This window comes from Bicyclus anynana, chromosome 11, assembly GCF_947172395.1.
Source record: "Bicyclus anynana chromosome 11, ilBicAnyn1.1, whole genome shotgun sequence".
NCBI classification, from domain to species: Eukaryota; Metazoa; Arthropoda; class Insecta; order Lepidoptera; family Nymphalidae; genus Bicyclus; species Bicyclus anynana.
In genome coordinates, this window is record NC_069093.1 from 3,451,607 (window position 1) to 3,470,868 (window position 19,262).

Consider the following 19,262-nt stretch of genomic DNA (forward strand, 5'->3'; position numbering starts at 1 on the left):
TGGAATATGCGTGTAACTATTCGGTGGAAACCTTATAGAGATTTGTTTAAGGAAATCAATTTTGTAATTTGATAGGAATGACTAATGATTTTGTTTTTACAAACTCTTGTTTGACTTGCCATGTTGGTGATACCTCTAAAATCTTACAACTAATTTCAAGATAGTTATCCCCAACCTAAGTGATGTCATTCTAAATCCAATCATCATCATCTCCTTGTCCCTTATCCCTGAAGTGGAGTTGAATATTCGTGAACTGATTACTAAACGTCGATTTGTACTGTCAAACAAGATTTGACTAACGCAAACGTGAGCTTAAATAACTATAGCGCCATCTAGCGACAAACTAGTGTAAACGACGCGAACAGAGGTCGGCAAAATATGTCAATCTCTTCCATTTGTATCTATCATTGTGTATATGTCCACTGCAGGACATAGGCCTTTTGTAGGGACTTCCAAACATCACGATACTGAGCCACCTGCATCCAGCAAATCCCTGCGACTCGCTTGATATCGTCAGTCCACCTGATGGGGGGTCTACCAACACTGCGCTTTGTAAATTCCATCGCCATTCCAACACCTTGGGACCCCGACGTCCATGGACTCTTCAAACTATGTGCCCCGCTCATTGCCACTTCAGCTTCGCGACTCGTTGAGCTATGTCGGTGACTTTGAAAAAGAATAAGATAGAGAATAATAAAATAAAAAAAATATTTTTAACTGAGTATTTTACGCTGACTGCCTTTTATAGTCAAATGCAGATGACATAAGCTAAAATAATACGCTATTATTACTCAGTTTCCTGTGACCTACTGGCAACACACTTATGCAACTTTATTGAGAAATCGACGTTGCATGAAGGCTTACTTACTACTTACTACTTACTAGAATATCGCATTAGTGTTATGGAGCCATAATTGCTAGCGGCTTATTCTACTAGGAAGTAGCTGTTGTAACTCAAGATAATTTATTGTAAGCTAAGCATGTCTATATACACGGCTATGCATGATAAAGTAGCTTTTTCTGCGCACTTGGATATTTATTTCCACAGAACATGCGATTTTAGAACTTTTTGCAAATAAAATTAAATTGTTACATTTTTAATACTATCAACAGATATACTCGTTTAAATAGCATTTTAAATAAGCACTGAAGAATTTACGCGCACAATTAGTGTGGAAGATAGTCACCCAGACTTTTTAACACGTTCGGTGCAGTACGAGGTCAATTGACCTCGTACGTCCAGCGTCTTCAAGGGTTACGAGGTCGATGGACCTCGTACCGCACCAGAGAAAAGTACAGAAAAATCAGTGCCACTGCGAACGTGTTAACACATGGCAAGGGACCAAGGGCCAAAACGGTTTCGGCCATGAATATCTATATTTTAATTGTTTCATGACGTCACGATAACACTAAAGTGTTTGACAAAATTAGTTAATAGTTTGACGTTCATTCCATTACCACAAAACGGACGATAATAAATACATGATATTTAAATTAAGTTTTCTATAAAATCCTCCGTCGTCATCAACCCATATTCGGCTCACTGCTGAGCTCGAGTCTCATCTCAGAAAGAGAGGGGTAAGGCCAGTCCACCACGCTGGCCCAATGCGAATTGGCAGACTTCACACACGCAGAGAATTAAGATAATTCTCTGGTATGCAGGTTTCCTCACGATGTTTTCCTTCACCGATTGAGACACGTGATATTTCTTAAAATGCACACAACTGAAAAGTTGGAGGTGCATGCCCCGGACCGGATTCGAACCCACACCCTCCGGAATCGGAGGCAGAGGTCATATCCACTGGGCTATCACGGCTCTTGATATGTAATCTTTAACTTTTATTAATTGTTATCGATATTATATCGGACCCTTATTACATGAACTATAATTAATAATGTATAATTTTTTTATATGAGTCAACTACCCTATTGATCTTTTAAAACCTACTGCCAACGCCTTATTTATAATAGGAATAGCTGACAAACTGACTGGTTTTCGAAATATCCTTAATAGCATCCTGATAGCTATCACTGAAATAAGGTTAATTGGCAATTCTCAAAACTCATCGCAGAGAACTTCCGGCAAAATGTCAAACCTACCAGGCACTAATTAAACAGCCTTCCAACTAGACATTATATGTAACGCTAACGACTCGTTATGTACAGTGTTACGAATATCCGAGCAATTTCCTGTGACACTTCCGCTATTAAGCCTTAATGATGACCAAATTAACTGAAAACATATTCTATTAGTTGCTAATTAAACAATTTCCTTACAAGGTTTTGTTACTCTGAAGCTATTTCAATATAAATACTTACGGCAGTTTTTTTAGATCAAAGTCTGCATTAGCCAGACCTCATTTTTCTTTATCGCAGGCTCTTCACAAGGTTTTGTTCTCTGAAACTATTTCAATAGAAATACTTACGACTGTTTTCTTTGGAACATGTTATAGAAAGAAAGCCTGCAATAGCCAGATAATCTTTATCATCGTAGGCTCCCAATCATTTATTGATGATCATATTAACTGAAAATGTATTCTATTAGTTGTTATTTAAAGAATTTCCTCACAAGGTTTTGTTACTCTGACTATTTCAATATAAATACTTATGTCTGTTTTCTTTGGAACACGCTATAGAAAGAAAGCCTGCATTAGCCAGACCTCATTCTTCATCATCGCAGGCTCCCAATTTTTTAATTTTCACAAAATTAACTGAAAATAATTTTCTTACAAGAAATTTTGTTCTCTGAAACTTTTAATGTAAACACTTAAGACTGTTTTCTTTGGAACAAGGTATAGAACGAAAGCCAGACAGACATTCCTTATTCTTCATTATCGCAGGCTCCCAATCCTTTAATGATGAACATTGAACAAACGAACTGAAAATGCTATTAGATAATAAACAATTTCCTTACAAGATTTTGTTATTCTGAAACTACGTCAATATAAATACGACAGTTTTCTTTGTAACACGGTAATGTCACGAATTGCTCTTTTCGTCAAATTGGCCGATGGGTCATATTTTATCATATAAAATGGAAACATAATTATGGTGGATTTGAAATATATTAAACGTTTTTTAATCAAAAAGCTTATTCCCGTTAAAAAAATAACATTTTAAAAAACAAGAAATATAGTCTGGATAAAACAAAAATAGAAAAAAAAACAAGGAGAGGGCGGGCACGTTTTAAAAAGACTGCAGACTCCAGTAATTACCTATTATAATGATTACCGTTTATGTAATTTTCCATGGAAAAATTCCTTGCAAATTGAGGTACAAAATATAGCAACGATGGTCGATGGGGATATTTTGGTTAATTTTAACCATGCAATTTTTGACAAATATGTTCATCCTGTATTTATAACCGATTTAAAAAAAGATTACTATACCTAGGTATGTAAACTTTTCGCGTTATATAGGTACCGTACCATTTATAACAAGAATAGCTAAACCGATTTTTATGACTTTTGATTAGTCTACGATAAGTACGTGTCAGATTTACTAATGAAATAAAATTTTAAATATAAGTTTAATTTAGAGACGCGATAGCCCAGTGGATATGACCTCTACCTACGATTCCGAGGGCATAGGTTTGAATCCGGTCCGGGGCATGCACCTCCAACTTTTAAGTTAAGTATGTGCATTTTAACAAATTAAATATCACGTGTCTCAAACGGTGAGGGAAATCATTGTCAGGAAACTTGCCTACCTGCGATAATTCTCATAATTCAACGTACGTGAATTCTGCCAATCCGCATTTGGCCAGCGTGGTGGACTAAAGCCTAACCCCTCTCATTCTGAGAAGAGACTCGTGCTCATCAGTGAGCCGAATATGGGTTGATAATGATGAAGTATAATTCTATGGATGATTGCCTTTTTTTAGAAGACTGAACTTTCATTATTTTCTATCAAATCAGCGAACTCGAGAAGAAACAAAAATCGTGTCAACAAAATGTATTTTTTGTCTCCTCATTCAAATATAATTATTACTGTTTATTTGTACAATGAGATAAAAACTGCAAAAAGTTTCCTTTAAAAAATTAATGTCGCTTTCAATGTTACAGAATTTTCGAATCAGTAATATACTCAGAGGCACAATTATCCGCCCATTGTGCCTCTGAGTATAGTTTTAAAGTAACACTACGCTTCGCCAGACGTGCATGAGCCCTTAGTTTCGCAGTGTTGCACTTAGTACATTGCTTCAGCAACAAATGGCCACGGCAGGGTCGTGACCTGAATCCACCGACTATCAGATAAGAATGGCTATAAAAAGTCATGTATAGTGCGCCTCGGTACGAAATCGGCAATAAACGCTCCGTTCCAATGTTACTCGGACTATTGGAAAAGTATAGAAGAAACCGTTGATATTCTATTAAGGATGAGTCGTACCACGTAGATACATTCCTAATAATGCAATGTCCAGCCGTTGAACCTTCGCGCGTTTCCTTTATCTAACCGATCAGTTACTAGTTCGGTATCCATAAATGTTTGTGTTAGATGTGAGCGGTGTGTCAGATACAACACACGCTCTAGATGAGAAAAATACCCAAAGTATTTGAATACCATAGCACCCTCAATAGAAAGCGTAAATTGACCCACCAGGTGGACTGACGACTTCATCAGAGTCACAGGACATCGCTGGAGACAGATCACGATTGTAGTGTTTGGCTTTCGTCCCACTGTTTACATCCATCGGCTGATGTGATTCAACATCATCATGAATCATCATCAACATGATTATGAAATCGGAAATCGATTTTGCATACCTGCGAGTAGTAGACCACGCGGTCCTCAAATCGCATGACAATGCTCCGTCGATGTTTTTTTCATCGTCAGTGTGCGGAGTTCAGCCAAGCAACCTTCGCGCGTTCCCAGAACCCCGCCGACCGGTTGCTAGTTCGACGTTGCCGTGTTTCTCGGAACGCACTCGTGGCCGATTCGATTTTTAAAATAAACGCGTTCCGTTAGGCCAGCGTCGCACTTTCAACGTGTTTTCGCGCGAATTCCACTATTGTGTACGTATTATACTACAAAAAAAAAATGTTTTGTTTGAAATATAAGTTAAATGAAGACTAATATTATAAACTAGCGGATCGCGACTTTGTACTCGTGAAGTCAGTTTTTCACAAATCCCGCGGGAGCCATGTATTTTTCATAGCTCGCCCCGATACTCGCATTCGTAATAAACCTTATCCAAATCTCTCCATCCTACTGGGACGATACCACAGACACAAAGAACAGCACATTTCGGATTCGATTGCGGATTTGTCGCGGAAAACAGCAGATTTCAGATCCGATTCCGGATTAATCGGAAAAAGCGGATTCCGGATTAATCGGAAAAAAGCGGATTCCGGATTTATCAGCGATCGTTCGATCAATTATGAGACTGTAATCTGTAAAACAGTCTATTTTTACCCGACGTTTCCGAGTGAAAGGGATTTCCTGCAGACGACTCGCACAACTGGTTATCGGGTTACCAATTTGCTTCCATTCAAGGGTTTTATTTTACTCGCAATCTACAGTTAATTACTGATAGATCCTTTTATCCATTTAATTGATCCTACTTAAATTTCACGCTGGCTTGCTTTAAGAATGTATAGAGAAGAAAGCAAACTAATATATTTAAACTATTGTTATTAAGAATAAAATAATAAAATTATAATAATAATAAAAACTGACGACTATTTGGCGCAGTGGGTGGACCCTGCCTTGTACATCGAAGGCCGTGAGTTCAATTAATTAATATAAGTATAATATTTAATATTTTTGTAATGATGATAAAATTTTCCAATGTTAGGGTGATTTATACTTTATACACATACCAGCGGACGCCCGCGACTTCGTCTGCGAATAATTAGTGTAAGATTACATCTATCCCTTTCGACCCTTTAGAGGTTGAATTTTGAAAATTCTTGAATCACATAAAATTTCATATTTCGTACATGATATATACACATTTTTTTATAATTGTAACTCCCAAAATAAAGGACTTTCCATACAAACTTTCAAACTTCTTCCCTTTTTATTTTAGGAACAAAAAGTAACCTATGTTCTGCTCCACGATCCCATTTATCATAATACCAAAATTCATCTTGGTCGGTTCAGCCCTTTAGCCGTAAAAAGGTAACAGACAGAAAGGTAAGTATAAATATGTATAGATGAGTATTTATCACTTATCAACATAACCTGACCGAAAAGTGTGTGTAAAATTCAAATAGGCTTGAAATACAGAAATAAATGTTGACTTTGACTTAGGTATAAAACTAAAGAATGTCTTTAAAAGTGACTGCCCCAACGATTACCTACAATCGTCATTCGTTACCGATATGAGATAATGCTTAGTAAATAAATAGATACCGCGAAGGTCAGGTAGGTATTAGATCACCTGGCAGACTGTCTGCCCGGTGGCGTCTGGCCGTGACGTCACTCACTGTCAGAGGTAGCAAACCCACATGATGTCCTCATAACTAAATCATCACTACTAGCTAGTGCAGACAACGGCGTGTACTTTTTTACGAAGCACTTACTTTAGTACGAAGTTTTTAAAATGAAGAGTTCCTTCTTCAACATAGGTTCGTAATGAGTGATAGAGCCGTGATAGTGCTGAGCTGGATTCTCATTTAAGAATACTTAAAGTCCTTTTCATGAAAGTCCCCCAGACGCGGCGCTAATGTCGCTCATTGTCACAAAATATTCTTCCCGCGAATACTGGCTGGGCGCGGCCCGTGTCAGTCAACGTCTGCGCGGCCGCGTTACAGTCGATATAAATACGTTAAAACACTGTACAGAAGAATATTATTTTGTCTGCCACGGCACGTGTCTGGCACGCTAAATGTCTGTAGATATAAACGGACCTTAAATCGTTCGTTTGCGTCGCCGCCACACATATTTGTAGACGCGTCACTTTTGCAATTTTTTACTTGACGGTTTACGGTAAATTTTGATTTCTTTGGAAAATGAAATACAAATAAACCTTTCAGAAAAAAATACGTCTGTCTGTAAAGTCGGTTTACTGACGATAGTTGAACGTGACAACGCCATAAAAGTTTTTCTAAAATACTATTTAATAATCTTCATACACCAGAATATACTTTATTTCTTGTAAAAAAAGTTGGCAACTCTAGAGGGAGGGAACGACGCCTTCATCGAATTACAAGACGTTACGTCAAATTATATTATTTTTATGTATAGCGGTGGTAAATAATTAAAATACAACTATATCAAATTGAATTACCCACTAAAAGACTGTCTACTGGTTACTTTACCCTATCACGAGTATAAAAGAGACACGAGTGACTCGTAATTTTTATAAGAAAGACTTTTGCCCTATTAAAAAGCAAATGCAAACTTAACTGTCCCCGTTTCCTATGCAATCTATAACTCTTGGAAACAACTAACTAACTAAGGGATATTTAAAACGGGTTTCAAGAGGAAAATCGGCGTTGGAACAAAAGAGTTTCAAAAAGATGTCCAACGGTCCGTTGAATAAGGATTATTTTAGCGAAATATTCAGATCAAAGCTGTATTTCAATCAGCTCGTTAGGCGAAACCGAGCGACTTCGCAGTACGACGCTATAGAAATTCAAACTAGACCGGTTTTCTGGGAAGCGGCGTTATCTTGCATCCATCCGTTGTATCCGTCCTAGGGCAATGTGTTTGTTGCCGTGACGGAAATTATCAGGAATTCTTTTTACGTCTTTGATTTACCTGCTCAGTGCTCGGTTAGTTGGGTTGTTGGTGGTTTGGAAGACCACCATGCCAATTGAGTCAAGACTTTTTAAGCCTCCTAAAAAGGAGCTTTCCCTTAACTGTGGGATCAAGGGTCGGATACAGAAGGTAGGGAGACGGCGCGTATTGTGAGGAGGTTCCTCACTCTGGAGCCCTGACCACCGGTTACTTAGGTACTCAAATGACAACGGCAAGACCGGGTCTCTCCTTTAGGAATGACTATTATGTAGGTTCTAAACTGGACATGCACCTCTAACTTTTCAGTTATGTGCATTATAAGAAACACCTGTGTCAAACGGTGAAGGAAAACATCGTGAGGCAACCTGCATACCTGAGAAATTTCTTAATTATCTAGGAGTGTGTAGTCTGCCAATCCGCAGCCGGACGCATTGGCAGCGTGGTGGACTATTTGGCCTAACCCCTCTCATTCTGAGAGGAGACTCGTGCTCAACAGTGAGCCAAATATGGGCTTCTAATGATGATGATGATGATTATTCGTTTATTGTCTTTAATTTATATTAGGTAGCAGAGCTTCAGTTCTACTACTACCGTTAAAAAACAAATGTATGCAATTGGGCAAATTGGCTAATATCTTAACCTACTTTAATTTTTACCTGTACAACAGTTTAATTCAAGACATTTAGATTTTTGAAATGAAAAAATATATATTTCTAATTTTTGTAATATTAAAGTCGCATTAATTGAAAAAATCACGTCAAATTGAGTGACGTCTTTAAAAGGCCCATGCCCATTAATATAAAGAAAAAACGAAGTTCAACCTTCAGACCCACCACGTTGTGTTTAAGTTATCGAAATAATATATTATTTAACTGTAAAAAGTGCCGAAAAGTAAATCAGTATAAATTGAAATAAAAAAGGGACGGGACTATCTTTTGTCCATGGCTACAAAATGGCGTGACCAATTGTTGGAAATAGTGCCGCGATTCAAAAGGCAATTGTTTATTTCGTAAACGATGCCGTAAAGCCGTGCGGAATTGTTAATTAGCTTAATTGCATTGGTGGGTAGAGATTTCGTGAAAGTTATTAAAATAACACTAAAATGTTTTCGTTATTAAGTTAAGCGTTCACCGGAAACGGAAAATAAAAGAATAAAGTGATATTTTTTTTCCTTTATGCTTTTCTCTCGGGAGAAGGTGAATACTATATTATTATTAGCAATAAGGCCGCGTTTGCATTTATTTTTGTGTGCAATAAAGTATTTCTCCATCTAGTATTATTATTAATTAATATCTACCATATTAGTAATACCAACTATTAAATAAGTATTAAAATAACACTAAAATGTTTTCGTTATTAAGTTAAGCGTTTATCGGAAACGGAAAATAAAAAGAATAAAGTGATTTTTTTTCCTTTATGCTTTCCTCTCGGGAGAAGGTGAATACTATATTCTTAGCAATAAGGCCGCCTTTGCATGCAAATTCTTAGTTTAAATTATTCACTTTTAATGTTTTTCATTTATTTTTATGTGCAGTATTTTCAGTATTTATTCATCTAGTATTATTATTACATAAAAAGAATAAAGTAATTTTTTTTTTCTTTATGCTTTCCTCTCGGGAGAAGGTGAATATTACATTATTATTAGCAATAAGGCCGCCTTTGCATGCTAATTCTTAGTTTAAATTATTCATTTTTAATTTTTTTCATTTATTTTTGTGTGCAATAAATTATTTCTTCTTATTCTTCTTATATTATTTAATACCCACCATATTAGTAATAGCAACTATTAATTATGTATTAAGATAACACTAAATTGTTACCTATTTTAATTGATTATGAAACACGGTTAAAACTCACGTTTCGCAATCAATTAATATGAATAGTTTAAATTCTAAATTGATATTTTATAAAAGGATTTTTTTTGCATTATGCTTTCCCTTTGGAAGATAGCGAATACCATTTTATAGCAATAAGGTCACCTTTGCGTGATAATTATTAGTTTAAAGTATTAACTTTTAATGTTTTTTGTTTATTTTTATATTTTTCTTTGTAATATAGTCCTTATTTGTTATTATTACTTAATACCAATTAGTATTACTATCTATTAATTGTATTATGTGGTATTGCATCGTACAGACAATTATTAAACGGCTAAATTATCATTTTCTTAATTTTTCTTTTTTATACAGGTAAAGATCTGTGACCAGTCATCCTATTCGGTACTTACAACCTGCTAACTCAAGTTAGAAGAAATCGTCTGGTAAATATAAATATTATACCTATTTTACTGTTTTTTTTTGCATTTTTCGTCGACGCCAGAAATTATATGCCGTCGGGAAATGGAAGAAATTGCTTTTTTTTCCGCAATAAGGCAGTTTTAAAATACTATACTAATAGCATTAACAACTGAGTCTTAGGGCCATAAATCATTTCTCTATATCTATCTCGCTTGCACTTATGGGTCTTATGGAGCCGTCTAGTGAAGGGTGTAACAATGAAAGACATATTATCGATAAGTAAAGTTTATTATCGTATCTTGTTCACAAAATTAAAAAAATTAACAATATTTGATTTAATATAATACATATTTCATATTATATAATTATTAACTAAATAAAATTAATCTTCATCTGAGTCTTCATCATCAGAATCTTCGTCTTCTGCCAAATTTATTATATATTAGTATCCATAGTGCGCAACGAGTAACACATGAATGTATTTATTTAATTGCAGTAAACACATTTATAGCAAAAAAAATACGCAATGCAATTACATTAGAAACCGACCAATCAGAATCGTCCAAATCATTATTGACTCATCATTAGCACGTGCGCAGGTAGCCGTTTATCGATAATTAGGGTGCGCAGGTAGGCGCGCTGCACATTCCTATCTTTTTTGACTTTTATGACCGGACGACTCAGATGATAATGCGCATACTATACTTACATACGCCTTAGTTTATTTAATCATCATAAATGACTTGTATATAAAGCATTTACTACATTTATTTTTGTATAATTTTCAACGAAAAATATATTTAATCGTTAATACAAATAGCTTATAGACCAGGCGCTGTGAGGTATTGCGTGTACTTACTATTATTTTATACTTATTTTGTATTTTTTTTTATGATTTATAAACAAATTTTTAAAACTGTAACTCTAAAATGAAGGATTTTCCATATAAACTTTCACCCCCTTATTATTTTATTTTCGCAATAAAAAGTATCCTATAACCTTTTCCGTATTATGGTCTTAAACCGTGCCAAGTTTCATTTGAATTTATTCAGTAGTTTCAGCGTGATGCCCGAAAAACAAAAAAACACGTACACACAGACAAACAGTCGAAAAAAAATATTTCTAGCTTCAGTATCGATTATATAATGTACAGAATGTTATTATAATTATAAGTATAGAAGAAACGTTTTGTATTGGAATCCTTAACATGTATAGAACAATTCGATTCCAAGTTTTATTCCAATCGACGTAGTTATCTCGAGAACATGAGCGGGAGATATTGTGCGGTTTCCAGGAAGTTTATGCCCGCTATTTATATGCAGAGTTCAGAGTTATTTTCATTTCTAAGGTGATAGGCATGTGGAACGTGTGTGGCTGAGGTTTTGCTTTGGTGTAGCTATCTGTTTGTTATACTCACAGAGTAAATCATACAGTGGGAGTCTTTACAAGCAGCGTAGTGAAGCCGCTGAAACAAACGTCACGCGTCACATGTACAAACGTATACAAACTTTTTTCATATTTTGTATTTCAAAATTTAACACTAACAACAACTGCGTAAATTAATATAGTTACCAATAAAAAAATACTCCACCTTATTTCTTTAGATTTTGTGAACAATTTTTAAAATATTTAAAACCATAAGACGCCATTTTTCTGCGACGCTTCGTGTCGTACTGACTCGAGAATGTATTCGTTTTTGAAATTTTGTATTTGTGACGGGTACGACACCGAAATTCCCGTTCTCGTGAAACTACGGGGAGAAGATAGCCTAGTGGTATAATAATTTTCGAAATCGGTTCAAAACACTAAGTGCCTTAGGCCACATCTGCACCTGCACTTTTACACTTACTAACTGCAGTGTTATCTATACTAATATTATAAAGCTAAAGAGTTTGTTTGTTTGAACACGTTAATCTCAGGAACTACTGGTCCGATTTGAAAAATTATTTCAGTGTTATATAGCCCATTTATCAAGGAAGGTTTTAACTATATATTATTCCCGTATTCCTACGGGAACAGGAACCACGTGGGTGAAAGAAAGATAAACTCATTATTTGAGTGGTACACCGAAATACATTGTGGAATTCATCCTTCCTTGTGGAATTCGATTTCTGCGTAATATTTTATACCTCTTCATTTTCAATGAAACAAGGCTAAATGATGTCCTTTTACCGGTGAAAACAGCATGAATATCGGTTTAGTAGTTTCAAAAATTAACATTAAATAACGTGATATCAGACAAATAAATAAATAAATAAATGAAAGTTCTTATTAATCATTTTAAATGTTTCCAAACAGGTTAAAAGCTCCAAAAGCAGATTTCAATAAAATTAATCGGATACCATTTCAATTGAATTTCGAATATCCAATTTAATCGTAGGTATGGCCAATTATCTCCAATCAGCTTTCCATGAGTATGATATATGCTTTTGAAATAATTTGTAATTAATCCTTTGCAATAATCGCCCTAATTATTGTCGGAATGGCTCATATTTATTAATTGGCGATTTCACGTGAAATTCGCTGTTTTTAACCGACTGCAAAAAATAGTGGAGGTTTACAATTCAACGCGTATTTTTTTTAATGTTTGTTACCTTCGCTGCGGTACGAGGTCAATTGACCTCGTACGTCTAGCGTATTCAAGAGTTAGGCGGTCAATTGACCTCGTACGTCTAGCGTATTCAGGAGTTAGGAGGTCGAAGGACCTCGTACCGGACCACATAAAGTTCTAGTATGAGGTCAAAAAACCTCGCACCGCACCAGAGGAAAGTACAGAAAAATCAATGCCGCAGCAAACGTGTTAACTGATTTTTTTTGTTTGAAAGAGTATACTTCCATATTGGTCCCATTTAATTTTCATGAAAATCGGTTCAGTAATTTTGTGTTAAAATGAAAATAACGAAATTGCTACACATACTATGCTAGGACATACTAAAAACAAAAAATTTAACCGACTCCAAAATCACAAAATTAAACTAAAAAGCAAAAAATAACATCTTAAGTGCTACCTTCTTTCTTGAGCACTTTGAAGGCTGTGCCAACACAGTGACGCATTAACTAAAGCCGTTTAATCATCGAAAATCATAAAGTTTTAGGTCTTTCAGAAACGGCTAAATTTTTCATGTATTTAATTTACAAATTTAATTACTTAAAACAATTAAAGTGCTGATTTGGCTTCATACGTCTTAATTTTTTTTTTTCATATTAAAGGCAAAGATCGTAACCGCAACTTATTCAGTCACACTACCGCCAATCAAGCATTGAATTTTAAATTAACCTGGTTAATACCGAGGTGCCTATCCACATACCAACATATGTTTATTATTAATTTATTAGTAACATTTATAGAACAATGAACCGGTTCTGAAAATTCTACATTATTAATGTGATAACGGCTGGCGTTATGCAACAAATAACTCAACAATAATAATATCAAACTGGGTTATCAGTGTTTTAAAATAAATTACACACTGCATAATTATAATGACTTGAAGTAAATACCTGATCGTATTATGTATTCCAAGAAATTGTTATTCCAACATCTATATGATAATAAATTAAGTCAGTATGTATTTACTTAATACATATTTCCAATATGTGGATACAAGTGTTTTGTAGTTCGTACTAAACAACAAACAAATGTGACTAACCAATTACCAATACCTTTACACCAACTATATTCATAACACACACACGTTACGTAAATACCTAAATATTCAATGAAGGCATTTGTTTAATTAGTTATTTTTTTTTTAAAGAATATTCGCCATATCTTTAAAATATGACCAATATTCCCATTCCCCTCCAACTAGACGGGAAAGACTGTATTAGGAGTGGGTACGACAATAGTCTAACGGGGCGGGATCGAACCACCACCTCTGCGTGATTAGTTCGGTCGCTCTTACCGTTGAGCTATTGAGGCTATTAGATGGTGTATTTATTTACCATATTTGCGTTTTATCCATTAATTACGGGATACCCTGTATTATGTAAGTAAATACAAAATTGTAGCTAAATTCGGATTCGGATGCGTTGATTTTGTAGGCACGTAACATATCTACAATATAAAATATCATTGACTGTACATAATATTGAGAAAGTTTCTTTGCAACGATCGCTTTACGAACACAGTGACTCGTGAATTTTATAACGTAAAGACTATAAATAATGTGACGAAGAAAGACGAAAAATAACATACTATAAGATTATAAAGAAAGTGTCTCAGGAAGCGAAAGTTCTGTTATATTACGTAATTTTGACTGCAGTCTGCAACTCTCTGTCTAGACGCTAGACGCACGTAATACTAAGGCTGTGTTCATAAGGCAATTCTAACACGCGTGATTTTGTTGTATGAGTTTCCAGTTAGCTCGCTTCCATCTTAGATTACATAATCACTTACCATCAGGTGAGATTGTAGTCAAGGGCTAACTTGTAAAGAAAAACAAGAGTAGAAAAGAAACATTCAACATTGGTTTTACAATCAAGTTATTAAACAAGCGGGTGGCCCAACTGTCACGCAACAGAAATAAGCTTAATAGTAATTTCCCGGATAAGTATTTTACAACATTAATAATATTATGAAGGCGAAAGTTTGTGTGTATTTGTTACTCCTTCCCGCCACAACAACTAAGCCGATTTGGCTGAAATTTGACATGGAGGAGACTATTATTAGTACTGTTGAATTACTTAGACAAAAATAATATACGGGATCTAAATGCTACATTACTTCTGCAACCCTGGTACTTTCTTTTGGCGCTTTGGTATGCTATGCATCAAAGCATCAAATTATCTATTGCATAACTATTTTTCTTAATGCGCATTGCATGCTAATTTTTCCAGGTTTACTGTTTTTTCTTACTAGTGCATCCTTTTTTTTTTTTTGATCATGACCCTGATCGACAACATTGTCACTGCTGCCAGTTCAGTGTACCGTAAATTGCGTAAAAGAACTTCGTTCTCAAATTATTTTTGTGAACCGAGCCTTACAGTATACAGTACATGCCGAGATAAAAGCCGTTCAAACGCGCCTTTCGCGTGTGGTCGTTTCTCTCCCGTTTCCGACACTCTCTTTGAGCCGCGCTCGGCGGGTGTTGAAGTGAAAAACGACTTGTTTTTGTGGCGGGAAACGTCGCTTTCGCTGTTTCGCGCTACGATAATATTACGTTGGACTAGATTTATTGTGTTTAAATTTGGAACCCACATTTTATCTGTAAATAGCGTTGCTTTCTTTTTTTTTTTATTATTGCGTAATTTCCTTTCTTTTAAATTTTTCAAATATAGTATCAAAATCATCATCATTAACCCATAAACGGCTCACTGTTGAGCTCGTGTATCCTCTCAGACTGAGAGGGGTTAGGTTGGGGTTAGGCTAATATTTCACCATAATTGGCAGACTTCACACACTCTATTATAGATAATATAGATAGCCTTGTAGCAGGAGTTGCGATTAGAAAATTTCAAATTAATTGATTATGAAACACGGCTAAAACTCATGTGATATAATAAGGTCGGAGTTTAGAACCCATAGGGCCCTTAGTCATGAGTTGGTTTTTGCAACGCAGCACGATCCAAACTGTTTTGTCGTGTTTCATAATTAATTAATTTAACTTAATAACACTCATGATAGTTTAAATTTTAAAATTCAAATTCAAATTCGTAAATAATTAGTTTACAAGCACTTTAAAAAGGTTAAGTTTGACTATTTGTAAGCTAAGACAACTCATGACGTAGAATAATTGTTTTGTTTTTTGCTTTTGAAACTTCGCGATAAACCGACGTCAATTTCAAAATATATATCTTCAATGTACAGAAAGGGATCTGTATCATTTTATTATACAAATAGCCATCGCACCACCCATGTTGTTCGCGTCCCCGTGAGAATATGAGGAATAAATATACTATATAGCTTAAAACACTCACAATTAACGTTGCTTTCTAGCAGTGAAAGAATTTTTGAAATCGGTTCAGTAGATCCATAGATTGCCCCTAAAACACCACAAACTTTACCTGTTCATAGTATTAGTATCTTTGACAATCTATGTACCTAAGATTATTATAACGTACATATAGACTATAGATAGTTCAAGAAGCCATTATATTCCAACATGTGAACCATAAACAATCACTATCCACCACCTGTCACATGACCTCCCACCACCCACACGTGTCCACCCTTGTCTTTTGACCCATATAGGAAATGGCAGTTATTTTCCGCTCACTGGCTCTAGCAACAGTTACAATATACCTATCTCTATTTATAGAGATAAGTATATTCAAAAACATTCAAATAGTCGAAAAGAGTCTACGACTGATTGGATTAATTTTTGTTTGGTTATCATACTAAAGCCAAAAAATCTTACTCGCAGCGCCGGCCCGAAGTAAATTTTATTAAAATGGAGCGAGATCCAATTATGGCGCCTCTGCTGCTTGCTCCTAATAATATGCAAATACCTATACCAAATGATGAGTATAAAGTAAGAATGGAACGCTAAGATCTTGACCATACTCTGGGATGAGCAAAATTATATTGCTTTTTAAGCAAAGGTGTTCTACTCAGGAGCGTAGCTACCGCTATATTAGCAGTATCATACTTACGTGTGAAAGCGAAAATTAGTAAATAAAAAAAATCACATTCTCACTGATTTTGCTGCTTCACGAAAAAAAATATAAAAAACTACTTACAGACTATTTTCACTTTAGAAATGACAAAAGTAAAAAAAGAGCGATATCATTTTTTCCTGGGTTATGCGTGCGCGGTGCGCTCACTAGTGCAATAGTTGCAAACATCCGACGAGGTACATACGAGGTTGTTAGTTCACTTTCATATTTATTTTAAGCAAACCTAATTATTTGTATCTTTTTGAGAATTTTTTACCCTTCTATTGGGGCCCTCCTGCTAATTTTGATACAGGGCCCCAGGTCATGCTACGCCACTGGTTCTACTGTCAGATATGTTTTTGCCTACTAAATTACCGCAAAAAGTGTTCCAAATTTAGCTACTGAGCACATTTACATACACAATTTTGTGTATACTTATATCCCATAAGCAAAAAGTTATCACTTCAAAAATAATAGTCTCTTTATCTAAAATTAAGTTATCAATGTTATGTCAATGAATTAATCATGCTAGATAATTGCAATAACGAAATATAAAATATCACTGCGACTTAATGGAGCATTTGATTCATCATCATCATTATTATCAACCCATATTCAGCTCACTGCTGAGCTCGAGTCTTGTCTCAGAATGAGTGGGGTTAGGCCAATTGTTCATAACGCTGGCCCAATGCGGATTGGGCCTTTGCATTTGATTATTATTATACTAACTACCCTACAGGACCTAATGATGCGATAGAACAAATCCAGGAAATAGACCACTTACATCGTAAACAACTCGTATAAAACAACTTCCTAACGATATTAACCATACCTAAGAGGACTAAATACTAAACTATCATCAATACTGAACTCTATTATGATAGTGTTGGAGTTCAATTTCAATAAAAACATTATAAAACACACGAGTGAAGTGGATGCAAATATTTGAGAAAGTTATTTCGAGACCTATTAGCATTTAACATCGGTGACCTACAATGTAATGTTTATGTTATTTATAACACGGTATATCATTTGCCTTATAAGTATCTACTCCCTTTAGTAATTTTCTTTCCATGGAAAAAACAACTTTATATTGTAATTTTCTTTTTTTTTAGCGAAATTATGTCTGGGCATCACAGGCTATTTGTTACTTTAAAAAGCTTGAAATATAAAATAACCCTTAGGATTGTGTTCAGTGTGCTTGATTTCCAAGACGTAAGTACTATATCCACAACATGGATACTGTGATGGACTTGCCAATGCACAACTTTAAGCAATGTGTTAAAAAACATTTACTTAGTCGAGGTTACTACACTATTGATGAGTTCCTTAACGACAAAGGTGCTTGGAGGCCATTGGATCAGCTTCCACCTTCACACAGGAAATAAAACTATAAGAAATTGTAATTTAATTGTTATCAAATGTAAATTGTAATACCTTTTCAAAAGAGCAACTGTTGAGTTTCTTGCCGGTATCTTCTCAGCAGAACCTGCCTTCCGAACCGGTGGTAGAATCTTTACAAATAGTCAACTGACGTGTCAAAAGTGCTTGTAAACTGAGCCTACTTGAAATAAATGAATTTTGAACAATAATAATTAATTTATTATTATAGGCTGATTTTCATTTTATTTGTCACTCACACATAATACTCTCACATAAACAGAACGCTTTCCATTGTTGAAGGAATTTTTGAAATCGGTCGTTTAGTCTCAGAGTGTTACGAGTTCCTCGAGTACGGGTGGTATCAACATTCATTATTTATATTATTATAAAAAGGAGAAATTTGTATGAAGTTGTTATAACAATGATGCTATAAATAAGGGGGTATTTGATGATTTTAGTTCAATTCTTTGTTAGGTAGTGTGTACACCGTCACGCTACCAGTCGCGAATTTGTGCAATAATGTAACTATAATATTAATTTAGAATCTTAGTTTAACAAACATTTTAAATTTTGAAAAACCCTCGATGGTCATGAAATTATTAATCACACTTTCGATCAAGTCATCAAAATATTTTCAGACACTCGGTGTGTTTTTGTACGCACTCGAGTATATTTGCAGACATACGGTTATTCTTCCCCACTTTCACATCCCACAACTTTTAAACGGCTCAACCAATTTTCATCAAACATGTATAAAAACACTCGCACAAGTCACCTTTAATACAAAAAAAAAACTAAATTGAAATCGCTTCATCCGTTCGGGAGCTATGGTGCTTACAGAGAGACACGTCAATCTTATACTACCCTCTTTTTGCATCGGGGTTAAAAACCGTCTAGTTATCGACACACGAATTAGTGGCGTCCAATATAAAAATAATTAGTCAGGTATAACATCGTATTTTATGTATCCAATCGATTCCGGCAACTAATTAGGTTTTATTGAGAGACGCTCAAAATTTTATTAGGCGTCCTTCCAAGAAGTATCCTGTACCGGTCAATATAAAAACGCCTTTTTATAACGCAACCAGTTGCAAGATGGCTCCGATGTGATTATTCGCGGAACATCTGAATTTGCTTCTACGAATAATCGATGTTGTTTCGAAACCGTACTCCGAAACCCGATTACTGGTCTGATTCTTGATAATTCTAATAAGGATTTCATTATTCAAAATGGCTCTTCGCCAAATTTCATAATTTGTTTATGAAATAAAGAAGGCTTTAGTTTACAACAGTGGCGTAGACACAGGGGCTAGACGGTTCGAAACCTTAAAAGAAAATCTCAATCGAAATGAACTTTCG

General features: G+C 35.1%; 1 protein-coding gene across 3 annotated transcripts in view; it reads left to right on the top strand.

The window, feature by feature from the left end:
- LOC112055340 (suppressor of cytokine signaling 2) overlaps positions 1 to 19,262 on the top strand; it is a 66,818-nt gene that overhangs the window by 16,801 nt on the left and 30,755 nt on the right. The window contains exons 1-2 of one of the 3 annotated variants that reach the window (XM_052884160.1): positions 4,969 to 5,015; positions 9,876 to 9,946. The exons of 1 other annotated variant lie outside the window; for it this stretch is intronic. The gene's annotated coding sequence lies outside the window, so the exon portion shown is untranslated. Of the gene's footprint in view, positions 1 to 4,968; positions 5,016 to 9,875; positions 9,947 to 19,262 lie in introns of those variants that run through there. One more of the 3 variants, XM_052884159.1, reaches the window with a different exon arrangement.